This window comes from Nyctereutes procyonoides, unplaced genomic scaffold, assembly GCF_905146905.1.
Source record: "Nyctereutes procyonoides isolate TBG_1078 unplaced genomic scaffold, NYPRO_anot_genome, whole genome shotgun sequence".
In the NCBI taxonomy this organism is placed as follows: Eukaryota; Metazoa; Chordata; class Mammalia; order Carnivora; family Canidae; genus Nyctereutes; species Nyctereutes procyonoides.
Genome location: NW_026575126.1, coordinates 18869514 through 18897368, shown reverse-complemented (window position 1 = coordinate 18897368; position 27855 = coordinate 18869514). Strand labels below are relative to the sequence as shown.

The 27855-nt window shown below is 46.1% G+C and overlaps 1 protein-coding gene across 4 annotated transcripts in view; it reads right to left on the bottom strand.

The window, feature by feature from the left end:
- LRRC8D (leucine rich repeat containing 8 VRAC subunit D) overlaps nucleotides 1–12842 on the bottom strand; it is a 112330-nt gene extending 99488 nt beyond the window's left edge. Inside the window, exons 1-2 of one of the 4 annotated variants that reach the window (XM_055341096.1) lie at nucleotides 12613–12842; nucleotides 11320–11415 (exon numbers count right to left, since the gene is read on the bottom strand). The gene's annotated coding sequence lies outside the window, so the exon portion shown is untranslated. Of the gene's footprint in view, nucleotides 1–11319; nucleotides 11416–11923; nucleotides 12207–12612 lie in introns of those variants that run through there. The other 3 variants (XM_055341094.1, XM_055341099.1, XM_055341097.1) reach the window with 3 other exon arrangements.
- Nucleotides 12843–27855: the final 15013 nt, after the last annotated feature.

Here is a 27855-nt window from a genome sequence, read left to right as displayed (position 1 = left end):
CTTTTACGTCTCCACACTTTGCTGCCCCAAAGTCCCCTTGGTCTTCCTCCCTTTCTCTACCAGACACCATCTTTCATATCCTTTAAAGGCTCTGTTCAAATTACTTTTCTGAAATAGTTTTGTGTGTGTGACATCTTCCGGTCAAAAATCAGTCTCTCCTTCCTCTGAGCAAATGTCTAAAAAATGTAGCTCATGTACGAGTTACCATACACTGCGTGAATTATCCTGAACTGTTCACATGCCAGTCTTCCCCGTGAAAGCAGGGGTATATGTAACTCATGTTTTACAGATCCAGGTTCAAAGTGTAGTTCTTCCAAGGTACTGACTAGAGTTGTAATCCTTGGTAGGTTATTTAAACATACTGAGCCTCAATTTTGTGATCTCTGAAATGGGATAGCAACAAATGATACCCACCTTCCTGACTGAAATGAAGATAAAGCATGAAAAATGTCTGGCTCAAAAAAAAAAAAAAAAAAAAAGAAAGAAAAAATGTTTGGCTCAATATGGACCACCTAAAAATTCACCAAGATGACAGCTTATTATTTTTATTATTAATTTTTGTTTCCTCTACTAGACTGGACTGCAAGACATGGTGCTCAAAAAGCATTTGCTTTCACTCAAAAAGAAAAAAAAAATAAGCACTGGCTCTCAAACGAATAAGCAGTGATTTCTTAATGCCCTTTCTCCTTACCCAATTTTGTTCTGTTATGAAGGGTATTTCATAATATTTCTATTGATAAGTCATCTCTTACTCCCTTTTCTTTCCTTCAAACATCATTGTACAAGATTCTAACGAACAAGCCCTGTCAGTGTCCCTCCTACCCCAGCTTGACTTTTCGCTTTGAACTACAGTAACTGCCTGCAGCCACAGTGTCGCTGCCCAGAGAATCGCCTGCTTCACTCGGACAACAAACAGCACTTTGTAGGCAGACTGGAGGCGAGCCCAAGTAGGAGGGGGGAAAGCCAAGGAAGAGGAGCTTGGGCCAGAAACAGAGCTGACACCCACACGATCGTCCATACTATAACACAGGTAGGGAGTGAACAGGAAAGGAAAGAAGTTCAAATCAACACAAACCTTCCCAAGTGCTCCCAAGCCTCCACCTCACCGCCCACCCATGGACAATGGCTTCCACGATTCACAAAGGACACGTTGGTCCCCTCACTGCCTAACACACATGGCTCCTGTTGTTGACAAATGACTGTCCTGTGTAATAGCACCTGATCTTCACCAAACCAGGCATGGTGCTGTTAGTATCCTCTCCATCATTCCCATGGGGATGAAACCCAATGAACTCCACCGTGAAGTAAATCCAAGGTCGCACAGTCAGTAGAAGTAAGGGCCAACACCAGATCTCAAGTAGTCCTCAAGCTCCAGATCCATGGTCCTCCCCTGCCTTATATGAAGTGTGAAAAACAGTTTTCAGAATGTTCTCAGAAGCACTCCAAAGACACTAGTTGTAAAGGTAAAGGTAAAATACTTTTTGTGCTCTTAAAAACAATTCTGGTGCCAAGAGTGAGGGCTGTCACAGCAGCAAGGCCCCAGTGGCAGCCCTGAGGATGATCTGGGCAGGATGCTAGCACGCTGTTCCAGGAAGATCTGCAGCTTTCTGTTTCTAGATGGAAACTGTTTCCTGACGACTCATTTGGTTTGGGGAGGAGTGACTGGGGATGGAACATTTTCACTCTCTTTTCAAATCCAATCTTGGGCCTGAGTTTAAAGCCGAGGTAATGTGAGAAGCAAAAGAGTTTCTCTCTCTTTTTTTCTTAAGATTTTATTTATTTATTCATGAGAAACACAGAGAGAAAGAAAGAGAGAGAGAGAGAGAGGCAGAGACATAGAGGGAGAAGCAGGCTCCCTGCAGGGAGCCCAATATGGGACTCGATCCCAGGACCTTGGGATGACACCCTGAGCTGAAGGAAGATACTCAACCCTGAGCTACCCAGGTGCCCCAGCAAAAGAGTTTCTAAAGCAAATCTGTGAAAGAATGCAAGAGGCAATAATGCAGTCCTCAAAAGCATGGATCCTAAAGCCATGAGGGCCTGGGTTCTCATCACTGCTCTGTCACTGCCAGTGCCTGGTCCTGAGTCCCTCGACTGCTCGCAGTCATGGGGAGGTGCAGCCAGTGTCCTGGGCTACATGGGGCAACGGGAGGGGGGGGGGCGTTGTGAGGAGCAAATGAGCTCCTCCATGCAAAGGGCCCCAAACAGTGCCGGTTGCATGTGAGTGCCTACATAAATGTTTCCTAGTATTATTTCCAGGATAGAATCGGTCTCTAAGATTGTGTTCTTTTTAAAGTGTATTTTATACGAAGGTTCAAGGAGACTTCTTGTACAATTTGCTAATCCCCCAAACCAGCACAAAGAGTATTTATAAATTTCACTTCCTGATAGAATCTTCCAGGATTTCCATCTGTGAACTAGAGACCCTGGAAGAACAAACTGTGGAATCTGAAGAATTCTTCCCAGCAATAGTGCAAGGAAACCTGCACCCATTCTCTCAATACTACAGACTGGCTTCCATAATGAGAAGAAGAAAAAAAAAAAAAAAAAAAAACCTTCATTGCATTAAACTAACTAATGCAGGGTGGAAGGGGGGGGGTACTTTTTTAAATGCGTTTTTTATTCTGAAGGCAACCAAAGTGCTAAAAATCTAAAGTCAGGCCAGCTGAGGAGGACACAGTTCAGCTCACACAGGGATGGCAGTCCTAGGGACTGGAATAAAACCTGCTGATGAATCAAAAGATTTCTTTCCCAGAAAATGCTGAAATTCCAGGAACAATGTGCGATACTTGGGGTGTTAAGAGAACAATGCTCTTAAAGATCCGCTGTCCAGCCAGGAGTCCAGGCTGGGCTCAGCTGGAGATTGCTGGGTCCCACCTCTCCCGGGGCAGAGCATGTCCCAGGGAGAGGATGGCAGGCTCTGCTTGGGAGCTGGGACAGGCAGATGCTGTCACCTGCCGTTGCCTTCACCCAAAGGGGCTGGGGGGGGAGGGCTGCTCCAAGTCGAGCGAGCAGCCAGCCTCCCCGGCGGGATGCAGAGGCACGGGGAGCTGGGGGGCTGCCGGCGACCCCCTCGGCCACGCTGCCCTTTGCCCTCCAACAGCGCCAGCTCTCCCGGCTTCCTCAGCCGCTGCCAGGGCTCCTGCTCCGGCCCCAGCCGTCTCCGTCCTTCCCACTCCAACTCTCCTGCGAAGCCACAACACACGCGCACATGCCGGGAGGGGCAAGGTCCTGGCACTCCGCCCGCCCACGGCGATGCCACGCTGCTCCTAAATGTTTATCAGTTTTCCCTTTCTCGTGTAAGGACTCTTCTCTAGGATTCCCAAATCGATTTTAAGATCTAAATAAATGCTCCTCTTCCCCTATCCTGGGGGTGGGGGTGGGGGTAGACGATCTCTTTCTTCACCTCCAAATGGCCTTACCCCTCATTCTCTACCCCTGGGCCACCTGCCCCCCTCTACCCCTAGACCCGTGTCATCTTCACCTGGCCACTTTATTCACAAACTACATATTCTCCCTGAATCACTACTCCTCAAGCAAGACAACCCTTCAAATGCATTCACTCCAGATACAACATAACAAACTTAAAGGGCAGAAACTGTTACCATCATGGGGCTTTGAGGGTTTTGTTGTTGTTGATTTTCTGCTTCGGGGTGGGGGGCACAAAACAATGAAATCAAGTTTTGGGTTGTTTCCCACTTCAACTCATTTGTCAAAGTGTATCATACTTTTGTTCTGTTTATCCGGCCACTAAGGCCATCTATCTCTAAGGGCCTAGGCATGCAGGCTGTATCCAGCCCACAAAGCCATTTTGTTTGGTCTACAGGAAGTGCTATTTAAAATGTTGAGTTAGCCAATCTTTTAAAATCAGGAGATTTTAAAGTAATAATCCAGATTTCTGGCTTACAGTGAAAAATCAGAAGATCTGGCAAGACTTGCCCACATTCCCATATGGCAACAATTGGCTGCTGAACAGATCAAGCTAAACAGCCCCTTTCGACAGACCCGCATTTTCTGGTTCAGCCCAGATCCATCCCACTCCCTCCTGATCACCCCACCCTGAGGCTAAGGACCTGCTGCCACAAATCATCTTCCTGGAGGCTGGCTTCGGGCAGCGCTTGACATTTGCTTGAGACCCCAAGGCAGAGTGGGCCTCCAACTTTATCACTCACTCCCTCTAGTTCCTGCAAAAGCTACAATTACAGACTTTCGGTTTTGTACACAATTTGCCGCCTACAAATAATTTATAAGAATTAAGAGAAAAGGAAAATGTACGATAATAGAAAGATACCTGAAAAGAACCAGGTTAAAGAGAGAGAAAAGTGTCCCTCCCTCTGCCTTTCCCTCCCTCTCTGTATGCCTGTGCATGGGATGGGGGTGCATCCGTGCAAGCTGTTAACACTGTAGACCATCTCCTAAATTATCCTCTGTTATTGGCTGAATGTTAGTATGAAAAATAAAACCATTAAAGTAGAAATTCTAACAGAATGAATTCACTCAAATGATCATCCTTGAGGGGAATAAATCTACAAATAGAGTATAAATAGGTGATCCAGATACACGGATATCGATTGACTCACTGTTTATTTACAGGATACGGATAGGATTATTTATTGCATATGTTTGCTTATAGCATTTATTCAGCAAGCACCTGGATGTAACACCATACAAACCTGAGCTACATCTGCGTGTATTTGTGTGTGGCAGTCACTAGAAGGTCACCTCTCCTGAGGAGGAGGGTGCTTAATGTATACTACTACAAGTGGCACTCCATCGCCAACAGAGAAGTCACCAAAACAAGTGATTTTAAAATATCCTCTCAAATATAGGACAAACTTACACTCCAGTGGTGTTATTTTGGATGGTATTTTCTAAAACTCTGTGCGCTGGCAAGAACACTGGCCTGGAAGCCAGAAGACCCAGGTGCCATGACCAGCTCTCCTCTTCACAGCTTGTGTTCCCACAGTTCAGATCTGATCCTTGAACGAGGAGCATGACCCAGACAAGCTGTAAGGTCCCTTTACACCTCAAAACTCCATTCTCTTTTTTGTCTTTTTGGCAAGAATATTAATAGGCATTATAAAATGAATACAAAGAAATACAAGAGAAATGAGAACAGTGGATAAGAGAATGGCTTTGAAATAACAAGAGTAGTTTCAAATTCTACCTCCACCACCCGTTTTTTTGTTGTTTTTGTTTTGTTTTGTTTTGTTTTGTTTTGCTTTTGCAAATCACATAACCTCTCAAGCCTCATGACCTCATCTGCAAGGTGGGAGTAGCTAAAAAATTAGCTATATCTGATGATAAATAAATTGATTTTAAAAGCCTATTCAGTAGGGTAGCATCACAGAGACGATTCTCCAAAGAATTTTGATTTTCCAATACTTCTTAGAAGTGAGCTTGGAACAATCAGTGATGAGAATTTTGACTGATGGTACTTCATATAAACTGTGACGGGCATGAATCTGTCCTGTCTCCCTTGCATGAGATCTGGAAAGGCAGCTCTCTGGGGATCAATGTCCTTCTGAGAGAAGGGCTGTCTTGCACTTCCTTTCTTCTCCCTGCTTTGTAGAATTCATTGCAGTGACGGTGATCTGTTGACGCTGAGATTTAGCAATGGAATTTATGGGTTGCTGGGGAAGTGAAGCCTTCTCTGGCAATGTTCCTAACTATTACCAGTAAGCAGAAGAGGAAAGTAAAAAGGGTTTTAAGAAATGTTCATAATGGAATCTAACATTGACATTTGTGAACCTTCCCCAGCAGCAGGTGTCCACAGGAGGATACGGACATCTTGAAAACCGCAGAGCAGTAGTTATACCCAGACTTGATGTCAAACTAGTACAATTTGAAAGGAAGAGTGTCATAAAACTGTCAGGGCTTAGGTGACCAAGAAATGACCCGAAAAACCAAACCATCACCATCCTTCACAAGATGGGAAAAAAAAAAAAAAAAAGAACACCTCAAAATAGAAAGAACTCAAGATTTTTTTTTTTTAAAAAAAGGCCTTTTAAACTGAATAAACTCTGCATTAAAAATCAAAACCAAAAAGCTTGTTGCACAGCCTGCCTTCTTTTCTTTCCCCTGAGGCTGGAGCCACTATCACCACAGACCCCCTCTGGAAAACAACTGCTCAGGAATGGACTTCCAGTTGGCCCCATCATGCCATCCAGCCCAGGACCCAACACCTCATGGAGGCACCAAGGGCCATACCGTGAACCATCCAGTCTTGGTCATCACCTTCCAAGGATACAGATGTATCCTTAAAGCCCCTTGTTTGTCTTAGTAACGAATTGTGAGCCTGTCAGCCAGGAATGTTTCAAAACCTTTTGAGAGTATCCAGCCTTCGTGTACTGCCATGTAAGATAGAGTTCCCAGTCTCGGCTGTACATATGGAATCACTTGGGGGTGGGGAGAGCTCTTTTCAAAATGAAACTCCACTCCCAGAGATTTTGATTCAATACATAGGGCTCAAGTAACTTTCAAATATTCCCCAGACTGACTCAGATGATAGCCAGGATTGAGAAAAGCCGGTGCCATCCATGTATTTTTGCCTTCATCCTGAATTTACGTATTGCAAAGCTTTAAGGTATACCTCTCCAGGCATTCCTGCAGGGGACAAACGTGGACGGAGGGCCTGCCCTAGAGGCGGCACTGGACAATCAGCAGAGAACAAGACAGATACCTCCCTGCCCTCACCGCACTAACATAGAGTACTGGAGCGGGAGACAAGGAAGCTGGCAACTGAAGTACCACATTGAGGCCTCCTGGGATTAGGTGAACATTCCAGGTTCCTCTTTCCTTATCCTAGGGGTTTCACAGGCTTCAATAACATCTTCTCCCAGTCTTCTTTCCAGATACTAAAAATCCCAATATTTTTTTATCACAAAAACAGATGGGCAAGGCCCTGTCCTGGTGGAGCTTCCATTCTAGCAGGGATGTCTACATCTTCTAGGTACCGTTACATTGGTTGTTCCCGCTCCAGTGCCTTTCCTAAAGCCAAGTGCCCAAGCTTTGAACAAAGCACAGTGGAAACTCAAAAAAGACTGTCTTCTGTTTTGTTTCCAAAATCTTTTTTTTCCCAAAATCTTTTTGATGGAGCTTAGCATTTCCTGTCTTTTTTAATCTCCATGAGCAAGCTGGGACAACACTGTGAAAGTGTTTTCGAAGTCTTTTCCTGGGTTTTGCCACCAAAACATTATCTAACCTCACAGTGCCCACAGAGAAACTCACCTGCAAATCTTCTGATGACTCACATACCCTAATACGGTTTCCCTGGAGTAAATCCCCATTGGTTAGTTATTTCAAAATTCAGAAGAGCTTGCTGTCAACTGTAAACCTAGAAATTCCACTGTGTGCTCCTTCTTTTGGATCAATTATGTAAATAAGGCCTGAGGGACCCACTGTTTACACACCTCCAAGCAGAGGAGAAATCTTTTTATCCTTAGCCTTTATTTGTGGTCTTTAAGGCAGGTAAATTCTATTGCCTGCTATGTCACTTCACGGGTAAGCTATAGCTGGTCACAGCACCACCCGGGCCTCGATTTTCTCATCTCTAAAATTCGAGTGTTGATACCTTCCATCTATAAAATTCTACATTTCTACTCAATTGGCACATCACATCCCTAATTCCAAGGGGACTTCAAGTTTGATATAGCCCCTGAAAGTACAAAAGGACAGTATCTAAGGGTTTTCAAATATTTTCCCTCTAAAGAAATCTCCTACACCTTCACAAAACATCCCTTCTTCTCTCCAGAATATCCCTCATCTCCGAGGACAGGAACAGGGTTCCCATGTGGACCAGAACGGAAGGGAGAGCAAACAGACTGACCATCTGGACAGACAACATACCAGCAGGGGATCGGGGCACAAGGGACATTCACTACAAACAGGCTGCACACATTTGCTATGAGATCTGCAATTTTGTTCTAGCACTCTCAACGACTTTGGATGGCCACCACTCCAACCAAGTAATTTATTTAAATCTAGTTTGTTGGATAGATCTAGAACATTTAGAGAACTGCCTGCTTCAAAAGACATCTGAGCATGGTGATTTCCTGATGTCATTTCAGAGATGACTTGTGAAATCTGGTAAGTATGAAATTACACTGACGACAGGCTAAACCCCAGTTCTGGGGAAAAGGCCTGTTTCTAAGCTCCAATCCTCTCTCCTTCCCCAAATGTAAAGCTGTCACTAATGAAATATTTGGAGTGTACTAATAAAAAGAAAAGGAAAAAAAGCTTAGCCTGAGTGGGAACCAAGTTCATACGTGTTTTTTCAGTATCAGTTATTCTATTTACTTCTTTACAAATTTCAAAAGCAACTCTGATCTGGCAAGCTTCAGATTTGCACAGAACATTAGAAATTCTCTTCCAGATGTCTGAACAGAATTACAACGACCCCAGAGGATGGAGTACAGATTTCGGAAGCTTGCAACAGACTCAGATAATTTCAAAAGGGCATTTCAGGTGCAAACATTTGCAAAAACTAAATGCAATGTAGTCTGACCACAAACACAGACTTCTCAGAAGCCCCTAAACTAAAGGTCAATCAACCCCTGGAATTCACCTTCATCACTCAGCACCCCAGCTCTGGAATAGGACTAACAGCGCCAAACCACTGAGTTGCATGTAGTATTAATACAAAGCTTTTGGTAAAGTCATCCTGTACTCCTCTCTCATAGGATTGGAAGGCAAAAGCAAGATTTTAAAATCTAAAAAATACTGGGATGCCTGGGTGGCTCAGTGGTTGAGCATCTCAGGTCCTAGGTCGAGTCCCACATTGGGCTTCCCACGAGGAGCCTGCTTCTCCCTCTATCTCTCTGTGTCTCTCATGAATAAACAAATAAAATCCTTTAAAAAAAAAAAAACCTAAAAAACCTGAAGACTGGACCAAAATAAATAGGATAGTCTGAAGAGGGACAAAAACAAACAACTTCCATTCATTTTCTCTCTCTTTTTCACACACACACACACACACACAGTCTGCCAGATGAATATAAGGATGCAGCAGCTCATACAACAAATATCTAGATGTTCTGACTGTTTAACTGGACGGAACCTATACATAGATCTTTGCTAGCTAGGCACTGCTTTTTTTTTTAAGGCAGTTTTGTAAATTTAATTCACAGTAAATAGAGGCTTATGCCTTGGTTTCAGGAAACAGGTGTCCTACTGTACTCTTTGTTGGACAGAACACATTTCAATCATCATATTCAATTCCAGACACTGTTACTCTCCGTGAGAGATGCTGACAAACTAAGAACATCTAGAAACCATGTCCCACGCAGGATTATGAAAAGAAGTGGACTCTTCTGCACTGAGAAGAGGGGAGGGAGACATCATACTGTCTTTGTAAATGCAAAGGGCCGTCCTGTGAATGTGGGAAGTTCTAGAGGAACAGAATCAATGAACAACGTTGCCAGGAGGCAGTCTTGAGCACTAATAATAATCATACACCTAGTCCAAAGATACAATGGCATGTCTTCCTAAGTACAGAGTTCCCTGCTCCCGGGGGTGTTTAAATAGAGGCTGTCTAGCAAGTCTAAGAATTTACTAAAGAAGTTAGACGAAGATCTCTCTAAAATTCCAATTTTGATTCTGTGATTTCCCATCTACCTAATATTATACTGCCCTGCTAGCTCATCTGCCATGATCTCTCAAAAATGCCCTTTTCTTCTGATTAGGTTTTGCCCAGATCCTCATCACTTCAGGCCTGAGCAGAGCAGAAGTCTCCTACCTAGATTGGCTTCCCAACCTTGAATCCCTCCTCACGTGTCAAGAACCACCTCCTTCAAGGCCTATTTGGAGATGTGACTTCACTTCATAGGGACCTTTATGTTTACTGTCTAGAGCAGGGTTTCTCCAGCCTGGCACTACTGACATTTTTGCCAGGATAATCCTTTGTTGTGGGGGCTGTCTGGGGCATTGCAGGATGGATGTTCGGCAGGATCCCTGGTCTCTATCCACTACATGACCGAAGCACCTGCCTCCCAGCTATGACCCCCCCCCCCAAAAAAAATGTCTCCAGACATTGCCAAATGTTTGCTGGGAGGCAAAATTACCCCTTGTTGAGAGCTGCTCTTCTTGAGGCAAATGATTAACGCCACTGACCTGTGGTTCAAGTTTTCCACTAACTAGATTCCCCCTACCTTCATCCGTCATGTTCTCTGCTCCGCCAGGCAAATCTATTTACTATCTTTGACTAGTGACAAAGCTCACTGCTTCCCCTAATACATGCCCCTTCCCTTTTTCCCAAAGCACACAACATTCTCATCTGGCTCCAAAATCCCTTTCCATTTCAGTATTCTTTGACCTTCTAGAAAAATAGAACCCTTTGCTTTTGGTGGTGTCTTCACCTATACTGTCTTACGTGCCCTCTATTTGTACAAGAATCCTCTCCTTCCTCGTTAAGGAACCACAGCACCCACTCTGGTTCTCTCCCTGCTGTTAGCACTCAATAAATAACTGATTGGTGTTTCTTAAAATGTCAAACATCAGCTCCAATTGCACGTGAAAAATACATGAAATCCCTTACCAACTACCACTTCAAGAACATATGTGATCATGAGTACGTAGTTTCAACAAAACTTTGACTTCATACACAGTGCCAATCTATCTACACTACTGGAATTGAACCAAGTCTAACTTCCATGTCATACAGCTACCAGAACAATTTAGCTAATGGGACCAGACACACACATCAAAATTTTGTCAAATTAATCAAAAAAGCTCAGCACAATATAAAAGGTAAGAGGAAAAGGTCAAGTTTTGGCCAAGTTTTTAAAAATTCTGTAAGCCTCAGCAAGAAGGAAAAGATGCAGATACGGAACCAAAATCCATATGGTTCACCTGCTGCTTCGTACACCACTCAACATGGGAATGGAAGAGACTGGGCGACTGAGTCATTGAAGGACAGTCTCCTCTTCCACCTGCTAATGTTCTAATCAACAAGTACAGTCACACACCCTCAATAAAAACGAGACAAATCTAAGATAAAATGTTCAAATATATAAGTAAGCCATTCCAATTCAAGATTTGGAATTTTTTTTTTTTTTTTAGCTCCATGGATTACCTAATCATTTTATGGGAGGCTCCCTACATAACCCACAGAGATCAAGCACTGCAGATCAACTTTGCTGGATCCCTATTTTAACTCATTTCAGGATCTTTCCTCTTGCTTTTGCATTTTAACAGGGCTTTAGTCACCTGTTGTGGAAGACAGGGGAAGAGACAACGTGATCCCTTCCTAGCTGACAGTAGGGGTTTGGTCAGTATTTGTGGACAGTAAAAAGAAACGTTGTCTCCTAAGACCTCATTTACCTGGTTATGATGCAGGATTCTTCCCACAGGTCTGTAAAAAGCAGAAGTCCCAGAGGCTTTGGAGGGGAAGGTCTGAATCACTGTCATTCTTGGCACCTGGAAGTACCGGTGGTCTATGAGGTAAATAGCCCTCACCATTACCTGCAGACAGGAATTCCTTGTCCAGCCAGACACCCGCCGGGGTCCAGCACAGAACACAAAATAGGTGCTCAAAAAACACCGCCAGAACGGAACTGAATTATCAAAGCTAAGGAAAGTTGCCAGAAGTCCCCTCTCCCTTTACTCCTGTGTCTTTTAAAATATGCCCTCATAGCTTTCTTTGCTCAACGAGCAATATTTTTCAAAGTCTGGGAAGAGGACAGCAGGAAATCTGCAAAGCCAAGGGGGCCCTGTAGGAGCTCAGGTGGGCCCCACAGGTGGCTAGGACTCGCCGGTGTCTGGTCTCCATCGTTCCGCCTACCTCTTGAGTGCTCGCTCCCTCTCACCTTCGCGTTTGTGCCTTCCTGATGCCCTAGGACCCCCACCTTTTGCCACACGCCCCCCCCCGACTGCGCCCCGGATGGGGCCGCAAATCCCCACGTCCTCCTCTACAGCGGGGACCTACCTCACCACCCTCGAACCTGCGGCAGCTCTTCTTCACTGCGGCTGGCTTTTTAAGAAACACCAAACAAAACAAAACAGAAACAGCCCCCCTAAGACCAAAACTCTAGTTTCTTTATCCCTAAAGGATACCCCAAATTAGGGGGGACGTTAAGAGGAAGGCCTCTACCAAGCCTCCGATAAGCAACATCGCCCCCAGTGAAGCCCCCGGCAGGAGCGGCGGAGTCCCGTCCCCGGGTGCCCACGCCTCCCAGCAAGCTGGAAGCGGATTATACCGGTACCCAACCCGGAGACGGCCCCGGCGGCCAGGGTGCACCTGCGGGCCCCGCTCCCTCCCGCCCGCGCGGGGGCGGGGCGCGGCCCTCACTCCCCGCCCCACCGCCCGGCGCGGGAAGCGGGCGGCGGGAGGCGTTTCTGGAGAAGTTAAAGGGGCACCTTCCGGGCCGCGCGCCCCCGCCGGAGGCCTCCGCGGAGCCGACCCGGGCCCGGCCCCCCGGCCCCCCCTGCCGCCGCTCCCGCTGCCCGAGCCGCACGACGCTCGCGGGCGGGAGCCCCCCCCCCCCACGCCCCTCGCGGCGAGTCCCCGGCCGCAGCCTCCGCTCGGGATGGGGGCGCGCCTCGGCCGCGGGCGGCTCCCCCCGCGCGGCGCCCCGACCCCGACCCCGGCCCCGGCCCCGGGGGGCGCGCACCCACCTGGGGGCGCAGCCGGGCAGCGGGGCCGCCGAGCCGCGGCTTAGGCCGAGGCGGGGGGCGGCGGCATCACCTGCGGCGGGCGGCGGCTGCACCGGGACGCGCCGGGGGGCGCGCGGCGCCCTGGGCCCTGCTCCCGAGGCCCCGCCCGCGGCTGCCACCTCGAAGCGCGGCGGAGGAGCCGGGGCACCCCGGGCGGCGGCAGCGGCAGCGGCGGCGGCGGCGGCGGGAGCAGCAGCACATGACTCTGTAACGGGGGGAATTAGACAAAGCGTAACATGGACTCCGGGCCCGTGCAGGCGCTGCAGCCCCGGGACCAACCGCAGCCAGCGAGCGCCGCGACTGGCTCGGCCGCAGCCAATGGGGCGGGCCCGGGCCTGCATGTGACGGCGGGCGCTCTCCCCGCCGCCCGGCCGCGCCCGCCGCGGGCCCGGCTCCCCGACGGGGCTGCGCGGCCGGGGGGGGCCGGGGGGCGGGGGGTCGGCGCCCGGCAGGTGCGCGCCCAGGCGGGGCCGCGCGGCCCCGGAGCGCACCTGCCCGGCGCCCCCGGAGCTCGGCGCGCGGCCGTCGCCCTGCCCGGGTCCGTCCTTCCGACCGAAACTCCGACGTCCACGCGGAAGGAGAAATTCAGTGAAGTGGGGGGGGGGGTTGGGGGGGGGACCCGCGGCAGAAGTCGTGTGAGCGCTCGGACTCGGGGCACGCGCAACTTTCTCCTGCACCAATAGCTCCCAGCCCCGTTTGTTCCGTCCCTGCTCTGAGAAATGCAGCGGGGAGGCAGCTCGTGTTTTTTTATTTTTTTTTTAAAGATTTTATTTATTTATTCCTGAGACGCAGAGAGAGAGAGAGAGACAGAGGCAGAGACACAGGCAGAGGGAGAAGCAGGCTCCATGCACTGGGAGCCCGACGCGGGATTCGATCCAGGGTCTCCAGGATCACGCCCCGGGCTGAAAGCAGGTGCCAAACCCCTGAGCCACCCAGGGATCCCCGCAGCCCGTGTTGTAATCCGAGTCTACTCGTTGTTGCCACAACTGTCTTGTGCAGCAGGTGGATGAAAGGTGGTCCTCTGCTAAGGGGTTTTCCTTTTTTTTTTTTTTAAGATTTTGTTTATTTATTCATGAGAGACACACACACACACACACAGAGAGAGAGAGAGAGAGAGAGAGAGAGAGAGAGAGAGAGGCAGAGACACAGGCAGAGGGAGAAGCAGGCTCCATGCAGGGAGCCCGACGTGGGACTCGATCCGGGGTCTCCAGGATCACGCCCTGGGCTGAAGGCGGCGCTAAACCGCTGAGCCACCCGGGCTGCCCCAAGAGGTGTTTTCCAACCTGATAGTTGTCCCTCTTGTTTTTGTTGTGAGATCGAAATGTATTTCCCGTCTTTCTCGCGGGTGGGGAGAAGCCGGGATAAAGAAGGAAAGCCTGCAGGGACGTTTAGAATTGTTGGCTTATAATCAAACAAATGGTTCCAGCCCCCCAATACTTCAATATCTCCTTTTATCCAAATCCACCCTTTTCTGTGAACAACGGGGAGTCTCATCTCTATCAGGATCTCTCTGTGTCAGCGAACATTCAATCAACATTTACTCAGTGTTCAAATGTTCTCTGTTAAACATGCTGCACAAAATGTGACAGCCGCTCGAGAATCTGTGTGCCCAGGTATAGCAAGGCCTTAGAAAAGAAGGGTTTTCAAGGGTTTCAGGAAAGGCTTCAGAGAGAAGAGGAGGATAGAACTGACCCCTGGCAGAGTGAGCCCTTGTTGCTCAGGTACTGGAAGTGAAGAAGAACAGCCCTGGCAGGGAGGAGTATGAACGCAGGTTCAGAACTCACTCAAGACACCATTCTAGACTAGTTACAACATGACTCTAGATTTTGAGCCCTTCTGACCTCTTGCTTTTCTCACTTACCTTGCCCTGTCCCTCACATGCCAGCAGCAACTCCTCTTCTACACACCCAGCCAAGAAGGAGGTGTGTGGGCACGGGCTGTGTGGCAAGTGATTTAATCACAGTACCAGATTTGCTCATCTGGGAGGTTAGAGCAGGTTTAAAACTGTTAACATCTAGTGGTGTAATATTTTGATTGAAAACACCCCACTATTATAACTAATCTGGAACATTTTACTGTTTGTAAAAACACTTTGTTCCATGTTTTGATCTTCCCTGGACTTTAAACTATGATTCTAGATCTGAGACAAATATGATTTCAAGATTGGTATGACTTGAGGGAAAAAAAGTAAAAACAGTCAGAAAATAGTCCAATGTGGAGAAACAGGTATCCACATGGACTATACATGTGAGTACAAATTGAGTAAATCCCTTTGGAAGACAGTTTGGCAATTTTGGAAGCTTTTGGGAAAAAGCACAGACTTGTGTTCTTTTTAACCAGGTAATTCCACATCTAGGAGTTTATACCTCAGGCTTACATATGCAAATATTAATGTATTTCTGAAGAATCTACACATGTATAAAGACATATACAGATATGTTTACTGCTGCATTGTTTGTAATAATGAAGACATGTAAAGGTGTACAAGTCTCATCAGAATCCCAGTAGGAAGTTCTTCAAGCACTGCTAGATCTGTAGAAGGAAACTGTAAGTGGCCACTAATAAAAATAAGATAAATCTATTTGTACATAGAAGAATGTCCAAAATCTGTAAGTGAAAAAAAAGCCAACTGCAGAACGATTTAGGTAGCAGGATCCCATCTTTATTTGCATCTATTTGTCTCAAAACATACAAGTTATTACACATATGCTTAGAGGAAATCTAGAAGTATCCATAACAAGCAATTAACAGTGGTTATCTCTGGATGTGGGATCACTATTGCCATTCGCTTTCTGTTACAAAGTTGTGTACGTTTGCATTGTTTTCATGTTGAGCACATATTCCCTTGATAACAAGAAAAATAAAACATTTTTAAAGGTGAAATTGGTAAGAGCTCTACTACCAATGACAAATAATGAAAGATCACTCTGATGGTCCAGGATATCAAAAGTTGTCAAAAGTTTCCTTATACCCTAAGGAAAACAGATAGAAAGGAGGCACAGTAGAGGACAATAACTGATTTGACACTGGATTCAAAATTAAGGAATGGGGATCCCTGGGTGGCGCAGCGGTTTGGCGCCTGCCTTTGGCCCAGGGCGCGATCTGGAGACTCCGGATCGAATCCCACGTCAGGCTCCCGGTGCATGGAGCCTGCTTCTCCCTCTGCCTGTGTCTCTGCCTCTCTCTCTCTCTCTGTGTGTGACTATCATAAATAAATAAAAAATTAAAAAAAATAAAATAAAATTTCCTTTAAAAAAAAAAAATTAAGGAATGTGACAGAAAGGGAATCTGAGGCTACTCCAGATATGTCTACACGAATAAGGCTTCTAGGACGTTCTGTTCAACAAAACCTTACAGAGCACTTGCTGTCCTTTGCTGAGTTGGTATGGTCAGGAATCAGCAACTATTCCAGCACATGGTAAATCTGTATCACACTAATAATAACAACCAGTGCAGTGCTGATGACAGGCCAGGCACTGCTCTAAGTACCTTACATATGTTCCCTTTGAGTCCTCACAGCAACCCTAGGAGATAGATACTATTCCTATCCTCATTTTTTAAGACTGGAGACAGAGGCCTGAAGGGGTTATGTAATTAGCTCAAGTTCACACAGCCTGTAAGTGGCTCTAGAGGTAAGTAAGCACTTAAAATACTATCTAAAAGGACCCTTTAAGATAAAGGCCAATATATGTGCATCTCCTTTTAGCAAGTCTTGTAATTCTAGGTTGATTTGTGTTCACCTAAACTATAGCACTTGGCATGCCCTGAGGCACTGAGTAATAGTGAATGAATGAATGAATAATTGACTTTCCTATAGAGAAGAATCGGAGCTCCTTGGAGGAGCGATTTTGCATTGTTCCTTTTTTTTATCACCTGCTAGAGTGCCCAACATGTGGTAAGCAATATGAATTTCAATAATCTGTAAACATGTTTTTGAAATGTGCGGAAATCAAGCTTTATAAATTGATCCCAAGTACACTGAGCCAGCCTATGAATAATATCATGATGAATTCCTTGTTAGAGTGAAGAATAGCCTGGGGGAACAGGGCTAAGTCTGGATACACCTGCATAACCATACATGAATAAATACAGACTGTATTTGCTTGGTAAGTGGTAGTCATGCTGAAGAGCTGAAGGGCTACAAAATGTTAAGTTATTTGAGCCTCTTTTTCTCTCATCTCTCAGTTTCTGAAATGGGGAGAATGATACGTATCTCAAGCTATCGTGAGGCCAAGGACTGACATATGGGAAGGGCTTAGCTAAGTGCCTAGAACATAGGCATTGCTCAGTAATGTTACCTATTATAAGTGTGTCCATGTAGCATAAATGTGACCTGATTTTTTTAAGATTTATTTATTTTAGAGAAAGAATGGCAACAGGGAGAGGGGCAGAGGGAGAGGGAAAAGCAGACTCCATGCTGAGCGTGGTGTTGGATGCCAGCAGACTCCAGGACCCTGAGATCATGACCTGAGTTGAAATCAAGAATCAGACACTTAACCGACTGAGCCACCCAGGCATCCCCTGCTTTCCTAATCTATTGTGAACCTATAAACTCTATAGCTAACATAATAGGCAACACCTGGGAGTTCACGTCCATTTCATGCTTGAATTTGTAGAGGAGGGACTCAATCAAAGTAAATGGAAACCCAATGGTCTCCTCTTTCTTCTCCTGTCCTACCTTCCCACTTTCCTCTTCACTGCACTTCTTAGACTTATTTAAACTCTCAGCCTGGGAGGTAGAAAGCAAATTGTCATCTTTCTTCACAGCTGAGAAGATTGAAATGCTGGAGATTAGATTAGAAATGAGCAAGCAGGTGGAGGGAAGAGAACACTGTGGGGGAAATGGAACTGGGCGGGTATGCGGGGTAACTCTCCATGAGTATTGACGTAACACGAGGTCCAAAGAGGAAGGGAAATTGCCAGACTGCTATAATTAGAAATGATATGGTGAAATTGAAACTAGAAAAACTAAGGGTACATGTCATAACCACAAGGAGGAGAAGTGGGCCTCTTCCTTCAAAATGGATTCATAGAGCGAAAAACTTAGGCTTGTCTATCTAGGCAAGCCAGGGCTCCTTACTCGGTACCCCTGGACTGTGGTTTCTTCACTGGGGAGAATGAAAAGCAAAACAAAACATTAAAAGGGGCACCTACGTGGCTCAGTCAGTTAAGCATATGCCTTTGGCTAGGGTCATGATCCCGGGGGTCCTGGGGTCAAGCCCGGCATCAGGCTCCTTGCTCGGCGAAGAGCCTGCTTCTCCCTTTCCCTTGGCCTGCCACTCCCCCTGCTTGTGCCTCTGTCAAATAAATAAGTAAAATCTTTTAAAAAAAATTAAAAACACCAAATTTAACCATGTAAGGATCTGTGCCCATTTCCTCTGCCTTCCTGCCTGCCACCACTAGGGATGGACTATCCATGTTCTTATTGAAAGCCAGTTTCTTCACTCTTGCACCCAATCTCATCCAATCTCAAATGACCATTGCAGCAAGTGTCCCTTGTCTCCCATCTCATTAATTCCCCCCTCTCTGCTGGATGACTACCATCAACCTTTTAAAAAATGTGATTATTTTCTCCACCTTAAGGAATGTCTCCTAGCCCTGCCTTCCCCATTCCATTTCTTTTCTCTCCTTTGCATCTAAATGTCTCACAAGAATTGTTTATGCTCATTGTTTCCAATTCCTTTCTTCCCATTTTTTCTTCAACTCAATCTATTTGGGGTTTCACTCCCAATGCATCACCAAAACTGATCTTGCCAAGGTAACTGACAACTTCTACTTAGCTAAATACAGCACTGAATCCTTAACTGACCTCTCAGCAGTATTAGACGGCACGGACTTCCCCCTCCTCTTTGGTAAACTACCTTGTCTGGTCTTCTGAGACACCACACTCACTCCCTTCAAGGAGCTCATCCACTCAGATGACTTTGAATTCCCTTTCTATGCCAACCACCCCACATTTATAACCCCAGCATATTTCTCTCTCCTGAGTTCCAATTTGCTTTTGTAACTGCCTTTTTGGCTTTTCCACTTAGACTTCTAACAGATATCTCAACAAGTTCCAAACCAAACTCCTGACATCCCCCCCAAATCCTGTGCAATCCACACGGCTTTTTCCCTCTCAGTAAATGGCAACTCTGTCCTTCCAGTTGCTTGGGCTAAAAGCCTTGAAGTCAGGGCACCTGGGCGACTTGGTTGAGCACCCCACTTTTGATTTCTGCTCAGGTCATGATCTCAGGGTTGTAGGATCTAGCCCCATGTCAGGTTCTGCACTCAGCTTAGAGTCTGCTTGTCCCTCTCTCTGTTCTCCTCCCCCAGCTTGTGCTTGCTTGCTCTCTCTCTCTCTCTCTAAAAAAAAATAAATAAAATCTTAAAAAAGAAATCCTTGGAGTCAGTCATCCTTGACTCTTCTGTCTTTCTCTCATAACTTATATTGAAACTGTCAGGAAATGCTGTTGGGCCTACCTTCTAAACATATATCTCGCCACACCTTAGCTCTATCCACCTTCTCTCCCCTGGATTAACTCATTAGCCACTTAACTAGTCCATATGCTCCCACTCCTGCCCCATCCCTCACCACAGGTGATTCTTAACAGCAGCCAAAGTGAACTTTTTAACATGTAAGACAAATCAGCTCATACCTTTGCCCAAACCCTGTGCCTAGCTCCCTTTTTTAGTCAGAGTAAAGACATGTGACTCACAAGGTTCTTGCCTGATCTGCATCCCTCCCTCCCAATGTCACATACTCAGGGAAGTAGACCCCGACAGCCTCATCTAAAATTGGAACTCTGGGTAGCTCAGTGGTTGAGCATCTGCCTTCCGCTCACGTCGTGGTCCTGGGGTACTGGGATCAAGTCCCACAACGGGCTCTCAGGAGGGAGCCTGCTTCTCCCTCTGCCTATGTCTCTGTCTGTCTCTCATAAATAAATAAATAAAATCTTAAAAAACAAACTAGAACTCCATGCTTACCCATTCCTCTTACCTTGCCTTATTATTTTCCACCAGCACTTGTTATTTACTTATCCTATATATTTTTTGTTTAGCATCTCTCTCCCCTGCTAGAATATAAGCCCTGTAAAGACAGGAAATTTTTATCTGTCTTGATTACTCATGTATTCCATGCATTTGGAATAGTGTCCAGCACATAGTAGGCAGTCAATAATTATGGGGTTTTTAAAAGATTTTATTTCTTTATTTGGCAGAGAGAGAGAGAGCATAAGCAGGGGGAGCAGCAGAGGGAGAGGGAGAAGCAGGCTCCCCACTGAGCAGGGACCCCGAATTGGGGCTCGATCCCAGGACCCTGAGATCATGACCTGAGCTGAAGGCTGATGCTTAACCACTGAGCCATACAGGCGCCCCTTAAATCATACTCTTATTAAAGAAAATAAGCCATGTAACACAGCAGTGAAAAGAATGAAGTTAGAACAGATTAAACACTCACTCTCCCATAACATATTACTTACATTAAAACTGTCTTGCTGTGCAGTAAAGTTGCTGTGTACTCTTGCTGCAAGAAAAAGTTCAAATAAAATGAGGGAACATAGATGGGACATAAAATAGCAAGTGGGACTCTTAATTATAGCTTTGCCAATTGAAAGTTGAAATGACACAAAAATCCCGAGAAAAAGCACCATGAAAAGGAATTGTGCAATACTTTAAAACGAAACAAAATAAAACCCAGCCCCCAAAGCAAACTGATTTGTGGAGCCATGTGAAAAGAGGAAGGAAGAGTAATTGCAGTTTCCAAATGGTGAGTTGACTGTTTAAAAATCCACACGGAACTCACTCTGTCAGGATGTCTCTGGAAAGCTCTCTCCTGTGGGAAGGGGAGATGAGCACACAGCCAGAAACCTTAAATGTCAAGCTGAGGCCGAGCAGTGCCTGCGCTGAAGAGAGGCGTGCAGAGCCCAGGGAGACAAGCCAGCCTGTGGGGTCTTCTTCCTTCTGGGGGAAATCCTAGCATTCTGGGATTAAGAGTGATGATATTGTCTGGGCACTGCCTGGAACCTCGTCTGACAGCTCTTCAAAACAGTGTGACCCAGAGACAATCTGAAAATTAAGTTTAGACTCAGTGGTCTAAGTAGTTATGTCACTATGTCAGCATTGCCCTAACGCGAGCTGCTCCTTGGACAATGCAGAGAGAAGGAGGAGACAACAGAGCCATCTCCTGTTCCTGGTCCTCTCGAAGTCGGGGGCCTTTGCCAGGGCCAGACATGGGGAGCTCGGGCCAGGAGTCTAGATTTATATCTAAATCTGAAGGCATGAGACTGGGTGACCTCCAAGTCTCAGATGCCGTGACAGCCCCCTAAAGTTTATCTCCAGTGTACTAATGCACAGTCTCTCTTGCCACTGTCCTCATCACTGTTTGCCTCCTCTCCCCAAATCTCTACTCTTTTCTCCCTTTCTACATGAGTTTTGTGAGTTAACTATGTGAGTCTCTCTCCTCTTTCTGTGTGATATACCCAAAGCCTACAGATGTGTTGTAACCACATAGTGTTTTCTTAAAAACTTTTTAATTAGAGATGCCTGGGTGGCTCAGTGGTTGGGCATCTGCCTTTGGCTCAGGTCGTGATGCCAGAGGCCTGGGATCGAGTCCCACGTCAGGCTTTCCGCATGGATCCCGCTTCTCCCTCTGCCTATGTCTTCACCTCTCTGTCTCTCATGAATAAATAAAATCTCAAAAAAAATTTAACTAGTTGCCAATATTTAATAATCAGGAAATGTCACAAGAATGCCCATATTTCTAGTGTTTTGAACAACCAGAACACCTGGCAAACCTGGAGCAATGCCTGTGCACCAAATCCTGCGAGGGCTGGGAGGCTGCAGCCACCTTTCAGTGGCCTGTCATGCTGCAGGGCACGAGGGGCTCAGCCACTCCGCTGGTCCCTGGTTCTGAGGCAGGGAGGGGCGATTACCCTTTGTCAGTTTGTGTACACTATTGTTTTTTCTATAACAGAGAAAGACCTCTTTCTACCATGTCTCAATGTTTCCTACAAATGTGCTTTGCTATCTGGTGGCTCTAGGCGTTTGGGACTGTGGTCCATGGTTTATATTATCAGGCTGTCCTCCCTGGTTTTCAAGCAAAAAACCATCTAAATAGAATTCAAAATGAAGGGGTGGAATGCCGTAAGCCCCAAACAACCCAAGACTTTATATACATAATATAATTATCAGGTAGTTAGGACTGAGGACTGATTTCTTCTAACCCGGATTTTGAGAGTTATACTTTTTAAATCATTATAAATATTTTTCATAGACATTTAGTCCTCAAGCAATTCTGCTAGATATGTATCATTACCTCCACTTTTACAAATGCAAAAACTGAGGCACAGAGAAGGGAAAGAATTTGCCCATGGCCACCAGGCTAATCAATGCCTGACCCGGGAACCAAACCCAAATTTGTGCATGTGTGTTTGTGTTTTAAAGACTTCATTTTTGAGTATTCTCTATGCCCAACATGGGGCTCCAACTCATGACCCTGAGATCCAGAGTCACATGCTCTACTGACTGAGCCAGCCAAGTGCCCCTCTATGTGATTTGTTTGGTTGTTTGTTTAAAAGATTTTATTTATTTATTCATGACAGAGAGAGAAAGAGACAGAGGCAGAGGGAGAAGCAGGCTCTGTGCAGGGAGCCGGACGTGGGACTCGATCCCAGGTCTCCAGGATCACACCCTGGGCTGAAGGTGGCGCTAAACCATTGGGCCACCGGGGCTGCCCTATGTGATTTGTTTTAATGAATGGGTTGCAAGTGGAAGTGACATGTGCCACTTCTGGACAGAATCTTCAAGCGGTTGTGTGTGATTTGCATGTTCTCCTTCTGCTACTCTGGAGACGGTGAAAGCTCATGTTGAGATGAAACCTCTATCATCTGAGTGATTATAATGGGCTGAGAACCCCTGCCAGCCCACTTTGGTCATGTGAATGAGAAATAAATGTTTGTTAAGTTACTGAAATTTGGAGGTTGGTTGTTACCACCATAAAACCTGCCCTATCCTTTCTTTTCTTTCTTTTTTTAATTATGATTTTTTAATTTAAATTTAATTTGCCAACATGTGGTATAACACCCAGTGCATCAGGTGCCCTCCTTAATACCCCATCCCCCCACCCACCTCCCCTTCTGCAACCCTTTGTTTGTTTCCCAGAGTCAGGAGTCTCTCGTGGTTTGTCATGCTCTCTGATTTCTTCCCATTCAGTTTTCCCTCCCTTCCCCTATGGTTCTCTGTGCTGTTTCTTATATTCCACACATGAGTGAAGCCATATGATTATTATCTTTCTCCGATTGACTTATTTTATTCAGCATGATACCCTCCAGTTCCATCCACGTTGATGTAAATGGTAGATGCTCATCCTTTCTGATCCAAGCCCAAACTTTTGAAGCCAAGTTCAGTGCTTTTTACGGCATATCATAGCTGTTGCATATCATCCGTGAAAGTCAATGTGCTATGATTCTAAGAAGTCTTTAGAATGTTCTCTGCCATCAACTCCATAACATATTTCAATGCCTTATAACCCAGCTAGTTAGGAGAAATCTTGGAGCCATCTTTGACTCATACCCCTGCAGTGCCTACCCCTCACCAGGTAAATGGTCCTGTCTATTCTTCCTTTAAAACAACTATTCTACTCAAACATTTGTCTCTGTTCGTTGCATACAATCTTCATCCCAAATCCATTGGCTCACTCTTGGAGTAATGTAACAGGGCCCGATTGAGGCTTTCACACAGCACTTTGTTTCCACTCCAATCTGTACTAATATGCAAAGTAAATGGCCTTGTCATTGAGCTCCCTGCTTGTCTCAGAAACTTGCAGTGGTTTCCTAAATAATTAGCTATAAACTACTGGATCTGAAGTTCAAGGTCCATCCTTCTCTTAGCTGCCATATTGTTCTCACTTCCTTTGTACTTTATTCCTCTGTAGGAGAATTATACTTTTCTACCCAGTAACTCAGACTGGGCCACATGACTTGCTTTGACTAATGGAATGTGAGTCAAAGTGACATGTGCCACTTCTGAGAAAGAGTTTTCAGAGTCACTGTGGGCTCTCATGGTTTCTTTTCTCCCCTCCTCCTTGAAAATGGCAAGGTGCCAGATTAGAGCTGCTCCTTCAGTTTCAACCTTGGAATAAAGAAGTGTGGAAACAGGGCTACAACCAGCATGGGGGCTGATCCTAGAGCAATGGGGACTTACAGGAGGAGACAGTCAGATCTCCTGTTCATAGGAGGTAACATCTAACACGAGCAAGAAATCAAACTTTGCTGAGGATTTGATGCTCTTTGTCATGGGGTAACCCGGAGAGAGCTCACTGGCACAGCCTCCACAAGCAGTCTGTTTCCTCGACTCCACATAACATGTTCCTTTTTCTTTTTTAAAAGATTCTATTTATTTATTTGTGAGAGATGCACAGAGAGGGGCAGACGCATAGGCAGAGGGAGAAGCAGGCTCCCTGCAGGGATCCTGATGCAGCACTCCATCCCAGGACCCCAGGATCTTGACCTGAGCCAAAGGCAGACACTCAACCACTGAGCCACACAGGTGCCTCCATGCTCCTTTTTCAGGGCTCTGTGCTGGGGCATATGCTGTCCCCAGCTTTTCTAGTCCTTCTGAGTTAGAGCCACTTCACTTGGACCTATCATTTTGCTTGGTATCAACTTAATCCCCAAAGTTGTACTCAATCAGAGATTCCTGGCTCAGCCTACATTTTCTAGGGTATGGCAACAGTAAACCTAGAAATTTGTAGATCATCTATTCATTCACACAAAAGAATGTTCATACAACCTGATCCTTAATACTAAGCAGTTGATGCACTAATCAAATAGTGTTTCCTTAAATGTCCAACCACTCAGGATTACATATGGGTTTGCAAGCTTCAAAATCTATAACTCCTTTCTTCGAGGGGCATAAATAAAGTAAGCAGTGATTTGCCCAGAGTTAGGTGATTTCTGTGACTTCTTAAACTCTCGCTGCTACCTTGGTGGCTCTTTTGAGCACTGTGGTATCTTTAATTTAGATTGCACATTTGGCAGTGGCACTGGTTCAGCCCCAGGATGAGAGCATCAGAAGACTGATCCAAAGGCCCCATCTCATGAAGATGCTGTTTTCTTCAGTCCCATTTCTTGCTGTTCTCATTACCTGCCAACGTTTCCTATTCACCCTTCTGCAATCTTTAAAAGCCCGCCTTTCTCAGGAAGTCTCTCACTTTTCAGGATCCCAGGAGAGGTGGTAGGAAAGTGCCCAGTGAAAGTGGAATATAGCCCTGCAGGGGCCCGGCTAAACCCCAAGGCAGCTGTCTAATGAGTTCCTTGGACGAGTCTGCACCAAAGAGGGAAGGGGACACTCAGAAGTCTCCAGAGGCAAATTAGGATCAGAAGCCGGGGCAGGAAGAATTGGGGATCGGGGAGGCAACATTGCATGAAGCTGTAGACAGCAAGCAGAATCATTGGCCAGAAAAGGAGACAAGAATGGGGAGAGCCAGTGTGCATGGATGAGGCTTAGCAGTCAGGACACCAAGGCTACAAACACGGGGCTTGGAGCAGAACATTTCTTTGTGTGGAGCCTAGAGGGGGTGGTGGGGTGAAGCAGCCCGTCTTTCAGGATCTTTCATAACTGCTTTGGTCCTCAGAGATATTTCTCTGGTGCCAAGGAAAGGGGGAAACCCTTTAGGTCTGCCTGGCTCCTGAGCAGGGGTTCTGAGGTCATGCCAGGAAAGGTGCCTGCTGGCTGTCAGTGTGAGCAAGGGTAACCAGGCAGGAGGGAAGTCTCAGGCTAGGAGTTGGTTGGCCGCAGGCTCTGGGTCTGAGGAGCAGAGACTTTAAGGGCAAAAGCAGGAAGGGGTGTAAGGGATTTGGGGAGATGAGAAAGGCAAAGCAGAGCATTGTTCAGAGAGTAGGCAAAGCAGAGCAAAGTGCAAAGTGGGGTCGGGAACACCCCAGAAAAGAGATCCCATAGCTACTTGACTTTTAAACATTGGTTTGGGGTAATTCATGTGTGTGTCTTGGTGGGGACGATAGAACTCATAGGGCCAAGCTCTGATACCTACCGCCTGCTACTCTGAACCACTAACTGTCTCACATGCTGTTTTGTGCTCCCCTGACGTTTCATGCATGTTTCTTTTGACTCTCCTGACCAGGACCTAAACTCTGACTTATGTTGCTTCACTCTCTCCCCCCCTTGCATAGTGATGAGCTGATTGATGGCTATGAATTTATGAATGGATACCTATCATCAACCCTTTCTATTATTTGCTCCCCCTGCCATGGCCATGGATGCACGCATTCAACAAGAATTCATTTCTATACATTACACGTAATAACAACACTTACTGAGTACTTAGGAACTGTGAGCCAGACGTTCTGCTGGGTGCTGAAGCACATATTATCAGTTGTAAGGCCCAGTCCCAGTCCTTGAAGAGCTCACAGTCTGGTGGGGAGGGACAGAGATGCACATACGAAGATGATCCTCTGCCAGATGTATCAGGGGAGGCTTCAAGGAAGAGGTGATCATTTTGCTGGGTTCCAGAGGATGAATAAGGGTTCACCTAGTAGGGCAGGGAAAGCCCCACACACAGAGGAAAGAATATGAGCACAGACATGGAGCTTGGTTCCCCACTTGCATCCTATCCTTGTAATCATAGAAGAAGGAACAGGCCTCTTCTACCCTAAATTCAATGAGTCCTTGAATGAGGATAAATACCCAATCTCTGTTTATACTGTGTATAAAGCAAGAGCACTGCTTTCTTCTTTTGCCCTGCTAGCAAGTACGCAAGTAAAGACCTCAGCCAATTGTTTTTTAAGATGGGGCTTTGCTGAGCTTTAAATTTCTCATTGAGAGTCTAATGAGAGAATCTTTGCCTTTATCATTATGGGCACTAGACTTGAGTGTCAACTCAAAGGACCTCCTCTTCTCATCTTGTCTGCTTTTGATTAATTAATTGAAGTTGTATACATCATGAAGAAATACTTCACATTCATTCTGACTGCAAATAGCTTCTTCTTTTATAATAACAAATTTTTAAAAGATTCTTAGTATTTACCAAGTTCCACTTTACTTCTCAGCATCCTAAAAATCTTTTCATTTAGCCAAGATGGTCCAACAGCATTCTATGCGGCTCTGAGTGAGCATTTTTATCTTCCGAGTTACCATAGAATGCTTGCAATAACATGGATTCTAAAGAATGGTGCATTATAACACCAACACAACTCAGAGAGAGTGGGCTATTTACTCGGGGGGAAGTTTTCCCTCCGATGAAGTCTAAGTATCACCCTCTCTCATTCGCAGACCTTAGACACACCAGCAGCAGTTACAAAGACTGCATTTATGTGCCTCTCACTGTATGCAGAAACTTCGGGCCACAGAGAGCGTGGATGGGTGTCCCTGCAGTGAAGCATGGCCACACCCCAATGAGGAATGCATGTACTGTGCCTGGGAAGGTCAGCAGCAGACTTTGGCTCAACCCCACGGCTGGGTGTGAGCATCAGAGGGATTGAGGCTGGACTTTCACCCCTGGAAAGGCATCCGCGATGCTTTACCTTAAAAGTCCAGAAGGTCAGTGGCCGTGTCCTGACTGCTCTGACCCCGCTGCGGGCAGTCCTGTAATTGGTGACTTGGACTTCTTGCCATGCAGAACAGCTGAGAACATTTCCTGAAATCAACTTTGACCCAGGAGGCTTCTGGGCTTTGGGTGGATGGATGGCAGAGAGGTTTATTGCCATAATTTCTTATGCCCTGCAAGAATACTTTAGCTATTTTGTTGTTTGTCTTGTTGTTGTTGTTGTTGTTAGGGTAGTGGCCCTAGCATTGGTGGGGTGTGTGTGTGTGTTCGTTTTACGTCATAACGAACAGAAGTCTGAACTGTCACTCTTTCTCCCACTTGCTTCACATCCACAGCGCTGCCAGCTGGGTAGAGGCACAGAAGGTGAGAGGTGCAGAAAGCAGCTGGGGCAGCCAGGACTTCGCATCTCAAAGAACTCTTCCCTCCTGCCACTCCGCCCTCTGCAGCCCTGAGTTCTTCTGAACTTCTCACCTAAATCTCTACCTTCTGCTAAGTTCACGATGAACCCCTGGTTTGGCAAGTTTGTGATGTGGTGCGGAGGCTGCTGTCCAAAAATAAACTATTGTATTGAGGAGGGAAAGGCTGGTTTTAAGAGGCGTGCTAGCCAGCCAAGGCGTTCAGCAGCACTTACTGGTTAACGTCTGCAAAGTTTCTTTTTCTAC